Source organism: Rattus norvegicus, chromosome 1, assembly GCF_021556685.1.
Source record: "Rattus norvegicus strain SHRSP/BbbUtx chromosome 1, alternate assembly SHRSP_T2T, whole genome shotgun sequence".
NCBI classification, from domain to species: Eukaryota; Metazoa; Chordata; class Mammalia; order Rodentia; family Muridae; genus Rattus; species Rattus norvegicus.
In genome coordinates this window covers 245,384,019-245,391,563 of record NC_141534.1, presented here as the reverse complement: position 1 = coordinate 245,391,563, position 7,545 = coordinate 245,384,019, and the positions used below count along the sequence as shown (strand labels likewise).

At 40.8% G+C, this 7,545-nt stretch overlaps 1 long non-coding RNA gene and 1 pseudogene across 1 annotated transcript; one reads left to right on the top strand and one right to left on the bottom strand.

The window, feature by feature from the left end:
• Window positions 1-545: 545 nt before the first annotated feature.
• Window positions 546-7,217, bottom strand: LOC134485225 (uncharacterized). The gene is made up of 2 exons (XR_015655445.1): window positions 6,932-7,217; window positions 546-724 (listed from the first exon to the last, which is right to left on the bottom strand). It is a non-coding gene; the product is annotated as an uncharacterized LOC134485225 (long non-coding RNA).
• On the top strand, window positions 2,697-3,627 carry Npm1-ps13 (nucleophosmin 1, pseudogene 13; annotated as a pseudogene).
• Window positions 7,218-7,545: the final 328 nt, after the last annotated feature.

Below are 7,545 nucleotides of genomic sequence, written 5' to 3'. Positions count from 1 at the left end.
ACTTCCGGATGTGCTGACCTGCAGCTTTTTGCACCTCCTGCAGCTTCTGCATTCTCATTCAGTGGATCCTTGCATCATTCAATCATCCCACAAAAGGTTTTAGTTCAACTACCTTCAAGCTGTTTCTCCCATGAGCCTTTGAGGAAAGATTGCTAGTTCATAAACTTACTTTGTTAATAATAAGCTTTTCTCCCATCGACCTGCTTTGCTCCATTTTCCGACCTTTGAAGTAAGAGCTTACAGAAATATTAGTGTTTCCAAATTGGATTTGCAACTTTTAAACTATAGTTTCTTCATTTACTGATTTTTTTCAAACTTAAAAACCTGCCTTTGATTTTTTTTTTCTTTAGAAAAAAAGTAGTTCCCTGCTATGGGAGGGAAAAAAATTGTTTGAATGTGTGAGAATATAACACCATTATTCAAAAAACAAAGCAAAAGGTTTCTCCATAATTCCAAAGCAAGAAGTTTTCCTCTTCGAGGTAGAGTGTGTCAATAATAACAATCTCTCCCTCTTGGTTCTATTAATAATATAATAAGCAGTTCAATTTTTAAGCCATTGAGAAACAGTTTATTATAACAATAGCCAATAATACAGAAACTCATGCCGTTGGACTTGGATGTACAGGAAAGGTAAGGCAGATCCACATTGTCGCAGAAGAGAACTGACTCCCATGTGACGTCATCGGACTTCCACACAGGAGCCCCTCCACTCAACATGCACGTTCTTAAGAAAGAAATGGAAGAAAGGTGCTTTATAAACTGAAAAATAATGGTTAGGAAATTTATAAGTGACTAGGCAGAGGCCACCAGCTTTATGGAGACATAGTACATAATTATCATCTTGGTTGTCGAATGGACACACCTGGGAAGAGAGAACTTTAAATGAATAATTGCCTTCATCAAATTGGCATATGTATATGCCTGTAAGGCTTTTGTTTTTTGTTTTGATTTGGTTTTGGTTCGTTTGTTTGTTTGTTTGTATTTTTTGTTTTGGTTTGGTTAGTTTGGTTTGTTTTGGTTGCTAGGTGATGTAGCAGAGCCCAGCCTACTGGAGGCAGTACCATCCCTAGGCAAATGGACCTGGGCTGTACAAGCAGTTGAGTAATCCTATAAGCAGTGTTCCTCTATGGTCTCTGCTTCAGTTACTACCTTAAGTTCCTGCCCTGCCTTCTCTCAATAATGAACTGTCCCACACAAGAGAGAGATTGAACAACCCCTTCCTTCCCAAGTTTCTTTGGGCCAGAATGTTTTATCATAGCAACGGAAATTCCAACTAGGACAAATGGCAATCTGGAAGATAAGAAATAAAACTGTTATGCTTTTCCGAGTTTGAATCACCAGTAGATCCTTTGCTTTCAGCTATCTGGGCTCAGATATTATAAAAGAGAGATAAACACAAGCAAGAACCAATAAATTTGTAAACAGAACTGAGAGAAAGAATAGCCCAGAGATGCAGGCGCTCACTAGTCTGAAAAATAATTTCTCCTAGCTAGATTTTCCAAGCAGGAAAAAACCTCTGAAATTAAGATAACTCCTGGCAGTAAAGATCAAGGACATTGCCCTCAAGGTAAAGATCAAATGAGGAGTTTGTTTGCACATACCCTGTTAAAATGTCGAAAAGAAATGAGGCATCGTCTCAGCTGCACAAAAGAGCTTCCATGAGGCTGAGAGTCCTAGTCCCACAACTATGCTTGAAATAGTAATAATTAAGTCTAAAAAGAGATACCTGAGTCTACAAAGAACTGTTGGCATGACCTTTGACACACAGCATGAATTCAAATCAAATACTCAAAATCCACTAATCCACCAAGAGCCCTGTTGCAAAAGCAGTGTTTGCCTGAGCTTGGATACTGCCCTGCTCAGTCTGTGAAAGGCTTGTTTTCTCTGCATACAAAGGGGCTAGACAATTGCTAGTGGGAGGGGTTATTGAGTTATGGGAAAGTGTATCTGAGGAAGAAGCTAAGTACTGCAGAAAACAGTGGACAAGCAGCCACCACAGTGGGTGGAGAGATGACTAATCTAGGAAGGTCCCTGTGTAGTTAATCTTGATTTTCAACTTGATGGGATCTGAAACCAGCTAAGCAATAGGTCTCTCAGTAACTCTGAGGGGTTTTCCCCTGATGGACTAATGGAGGACAGAATGAACATACATACATACATACATACATACATACATACATACATACATACACACACACACACACACACACACACACACACACACACACACACACTGCCCCAGAATGGGCAGCACCTGCCCCAGCAACCTGGATATAAAGAAGTCTAAGGAAAACCCAATGTTGCCTGCCTGCCTTCACCTCTTGCTGATGAATGTGTCAATCACAAGAAGAGGGGTGATGGTGGTGGCGGTAGCAGGTGGAAGTGGGTAGTGATGCTGCTGCTACTGCCAACCCTTGCCAACATCAGATTCTGGTTTCTTTAGCATTCCAGTATAGACCAAAAGCCATTGGCGTTCGATAAATCTCTCTGGCCTTCCCCACCAGATTGAGACTGCTGAGTCATGCAGTTTTAAAAGCATCTACAACCTTCTCAGCTTCTCTGGTGTTCATATGCCTGATGTTGAACTACCCAGCCCCTATCATGTAAGCATATTAAGTGACTCCCCTTTTGTAACAGTCTTTTATCTTGTCCTAAAGAATCCTTGTAAGATTACAATACTAAAAGTGCGACAGTAGGCAGTTGTTTTCCGTCTGGCTTCTCTCACACTGAAGTGCGAGCCTCCACCTAATGGAAGACTCGATGGACATGGACATGAGCCCTCTTAGGCCTCAGAACTACCTTTTCGGTTGTGAACTAAAGGCTTACAAAGAGTATCACTCTAAAGTGGATAATGATGAAAATGAGCACTGGTTATCATTAAGAACGGTCAGTTTAGGAGCAGAGGCAAAAGATGAGTTACACATCGTAGAGGCAGAAGCAATGAACTATGAAGGCAGCCCAATTAAAGTAACACTGGCAACTTTGAAAATGTCTGTACAACCACAGTTTCCTTGGGGGCTTCGAAATTACACTACCTGTGGTCTTAAGGTTGAAGTGTGGTTCAGGGCCTGTGCACATTAGTGGACAGCACCTAGTAGCTGTAGAGGAAGACTCAGAGTCAGAAGACGAAGATGAGGAAGATGAAAAACTGTTAGGCACGTCTGGAAAGAAATCTGCTCCCGGAGGTGGTAACAAAGTCCCACAGAAAAAAAAGTAAAACTTGATAAAGATGATGATGAGGATGATGAAGATGATCAGGACAATGAAAAAGAAGATGATGATGGTTTTGATAAAGAGGAAACTGAAGAAAAGTTTCCAGTGAAGAAATCTGTACGAGATACCCCAGCCAAAAATGCACAAAAATCAAACCAAAATGGGAAAGATTTAAAACCATCAACACCAAGATCAAAGGGTCAAGAGTCCTTCAAAAAACAGGAAAAAACTCCCAAAACACCCAAAGGACCTAGTTCTGTAGAAGACATTAAGGCAAAAATGCAAGCAAGTATAGAAAAAGGTGGTTCTCTTGCCAAAGTGGAAGCCAAGTTCATTAATTATGTGAACCATTGTTTCTGGATGACTGACCAGGAGGCTATTCAAGACCTCTGGCAGTGGAGGAAGTCTCTTTAAAAAAATGGTTTAAACAGTTTGAAATAATTCTGTCTTACTTTGTTTCTGTAATAGTTGCTATCTGGCTGTCCTTTTCTTAATGCAAAGTGAGAACTTTCCCTACTGTGTTTGATAAATGTTGTCCAGGTTCAATTGCCAAGAATGTGTTGTCTAAAATGCCTGTTTAGTTTTCAAGGATGGAACTCTACCCTTTACTTGGTTTTAAGTATGTATGGAATGTTATGATAGGACATAGTAATAGTGGTGGTCAGATGTGGGAATGGTAGGGAGACAAAAATATACATGTGAAATAAACTCAGTATTTTAATAAAAAAAAAACTAGAAGTGCTTGTAGAGAAACGGAATTGTAAGGATGAATTTCTCTAATAGTCTTGGTAGCATGAGGAGGTAGCTCTCCAATTTAACTACCACCTAATGCTACTAAAGACTTTCCTCCCCCCTGGTAGTTTAGAGATCACTGATAATCCATGTTATAGCAATTCAAAATATTAGTCAAGATACTAAGTACATGTGATGCTGCTTAGTCACCCTTTGTAGGGAACAAAGAATTTAGTGGCTTCCTGTGTAAAAATCCTTTGTGGTACAAAAAGAGAACTGCTGGTTCGAAGCAGCCTCAATAAGCAACACAAACGTTAACTTTCCTGTTAACTCTGTTACTAGCAGAAGGAAGCCATGACTAAGGTAGTCTACTGCTGTCAAAAGAAAGGGAAAATATGCTGAACAGAATGAGGCTCCCCTTTTTCTAGTCCAGTCTATATCATTCTACTTGGTCTGAAGACTCATGAAAAATAAAACATCTTAGCATTTTAGTTTGCTGAACTTTGAGAGCAGTTCCATTCCACAGCAATAGCTACTGTGGTTCTCCTCTTCTTTGGAGGTCATCAGTCAGAATGGCCACAAGTGTGACAAATTGACTTCTAGAATCAGCTTCAGTGAGACAGCTCAACTTTATTCAGGGTGAAGAGGGGCTATATAGATCTTGGTGAGTGGGGAGGGATTTCCAGGGTGGGTGTACACTATTAGCTGGGGCAGGAGTGCTGGTAATGCTTCATTTGCATGAAGGGAACTTCCAAGAACATTCTGGGCAGGTTCTTGTGGAGATGGGAGGGAGTTGAACCTGTAATCTGGTCATAGACTACATGACTGTCATACAGGTGGGGAAGATAGAGGTTGTGTGCTGGAGTTTGTAGGTTAAGAGCAGGGATAAAGCAGTCCTAACTCTTGCCAGTCTTGGGATGAGGTTTTCGGGGTTTGAGGAACACCTCAATCTCACTCTTGCTCCACACCACGTCCCCTGGTGGTGCAGGCCCACAGCTACTTGATGCAACTGAAATGTGTTATTCTCAGAATTTAATGTGGCTAAAAATGATTGCCCTGTTCAAGGTCAAAGCTTCCAGAAATATGCCCTGAAATAAGGTTTCACCTGTAAGTGAATTATTATTAAAGAAACTCCCTACGGCAACAGATAATGGAAGGGAAGAAAATATGAAAGGAGAAAGGGAGTTTAAATGTAGTAGATGCTGTTGGTGGCTATGTTATTCAGGTATCTCCAAGAATAGAATGTGTGTGTGTGTGTGTGTGTGTGTGTGTGTGTGTGTGTGTGTGTGTGTGTGTGTGCGCGCGCGCATGCGCGCGCGCGCACGCAGATAGTTTTAAGAACTGACTCATAAAATCACAAGTCTAGAGTTTTAGAGTAGACCAACAGGCTAGGTATCTAAGGAAGACTTCCAGTCTTCCAGTCTAAAGCCAATTCTGAGGAAGTATTCATCGTCCCTTGGAGGACCTTGTCTTCTATCTTACGGGTTCAAAGTGGTTAAAATTTCCTACCCATTCTATGATAGGGAATTTGCTCAGAATCTTCTGACATAAATGTTAATGGCATCTCAAAGTGCCATCCTGATGATGCTAGTCAGACATTTGACCAAACATCTGGACATCATAACTTAGCCAAGTTGACACAGAAAATTAATCATCCCGGTGGTCCATTAAGCACTAGCTGCTATGTGTATTCTATGCTAATCTAAATTCCTCCATCGAATGGGAACAGTCTTAAGCAGTAAAGTATGCCTTGTGCCTTCTCACCTCAGCTCCCCCCAACTCAGTCATTGAGGCCTGCTATGTGATCCGTCTTTTATACATGCCTCATAGAGCCATGCTGAAGCAAATCTTACACCAAAACCACACATCCTCAAAGAGCTTCCTCAATAAATTCTTTGACTAAGAATCTTTGCATTGGCCTCTCCTCTAATAAATATTACAGGCAGCTCTACTTAGGCCTACTAGTCAGAAGCCACAAAGCCAAGGAATTCAGAAGTTCAGAGGAGACTAGGAATTAATGGTATTTTTTTGTTTTGCGATTTCTTGCCTAAGTCTTGTGCATTTCCATATTTATCACATTTTGTAGTTAACAATCGCAGGTCTAAGTATAGTAAATCATTTCCCAGAGAGTTATATCCACTGATTGTCAACATTCAAGCAAATAGTTATGTTTATCAGCTTGCCATTACCATGGAGAAATTTTTGAGATGATCACCATAATGAGGGAAAGATTTATTTTGGTTCATAGTTTTAGTTCATAGCAATTGGGCCCTGTTGCTTTGAGCTTTTAGTAGCCTAGTGTATCATGGCCGGAGGTAGAGTCATAGTATTTACTTCATGGCAACTTGAACACACAAGCAGGAAGGACCAGGTTCCCAAAGTCCCCTTCAAGGACATGTCCTAAATTATTTCCACTAGGTACTGCCTTACATTTTTCTACACATCCTACAAATACACACACGTTCTCTCTCTCTCTCTCTCTCTCTCTCTCTCTCTCTCTCTCTCTCTCTCTCTCTCTCTCACACACACACACACACACACACACACACACAAACACACACACACACACACAGTAGCACAAAATGGCAACCAAATCTTTAATTCTTTAATACATGTTGCTGCAGGATACATGAGAGTTTCAAGCTGTAGCAATAGTAAAGGAACCTTTTGTATATAAAGAATGAAATTAAGATAATGTAAAGGCCTTATTCTCTATACATGGACATATACATAGGATTTTTATGGAAGTTTTAGGTTTGCTAAGAGCTATGTTTTCAAACAAGATGACAGGTTCTAAGCTCTACATTTATATTTGATTCCATATTCATCTTCAGTTGTGTGTCAATCATGAGCTGACACCCCCCTCAACTATGCTTGATGAGCAAAGGAATCTCTATATTCAACTTGAGGCACTCCAGCAAAAAACAGGGACCTGGTATGTAAAAGAAGTTACTTAGGTATTCACTCATTGACTCACAGAGTATACCTTCATCGGGTGCTTTCCTTTTAGCAGGTGCTGTGCTGAAGGCTGGAGATAAAGTCATAGAGGAAATAGATGCAGTGTCAATACAGAAGACAGTGTGATAGGTAAACACCTGGGAATAAGATAAGACGTTTAAGCTGAGCCCTGATATAATCAAAAGGTTGATGACAACAGGAACCAGGGGAAAGGCTGGTGGGTGGAAGAACTTGGCCAAGAAGGTAGCCAGCCAGAGGGAGGTGGAATCTAGGGAACTGGAGTAATAAGCCTTCTGGACAAGCTGGGGTGTTTCTTCAGAAAACCTGGCATTCAATGGGAAAGACACAATGGATTATGCTTCCTATGACTGGTTCTAGAAGGTTCTAAGAATGTTAGCAACATCTAGAAGGTTCTCAATGTCAGCAACAGCTTTCTTGGAGTAGTGATAGCAGTTTGGTTCTTATAAGTCTGCCATGTCCCTCTCCTGACAGCCTCTCCTGTGGTGAATAGAGTCTATTCCATGCTTCTGTTGATCCCTGTAGAAACTGTTAACTCTTCCACAGAGTCTTAGAAAATATCTCTTGGGACAGGAAATGTCATGAAACAAAGCAGAAGGACTTGCAAACTTAAGTGGAGCTTGT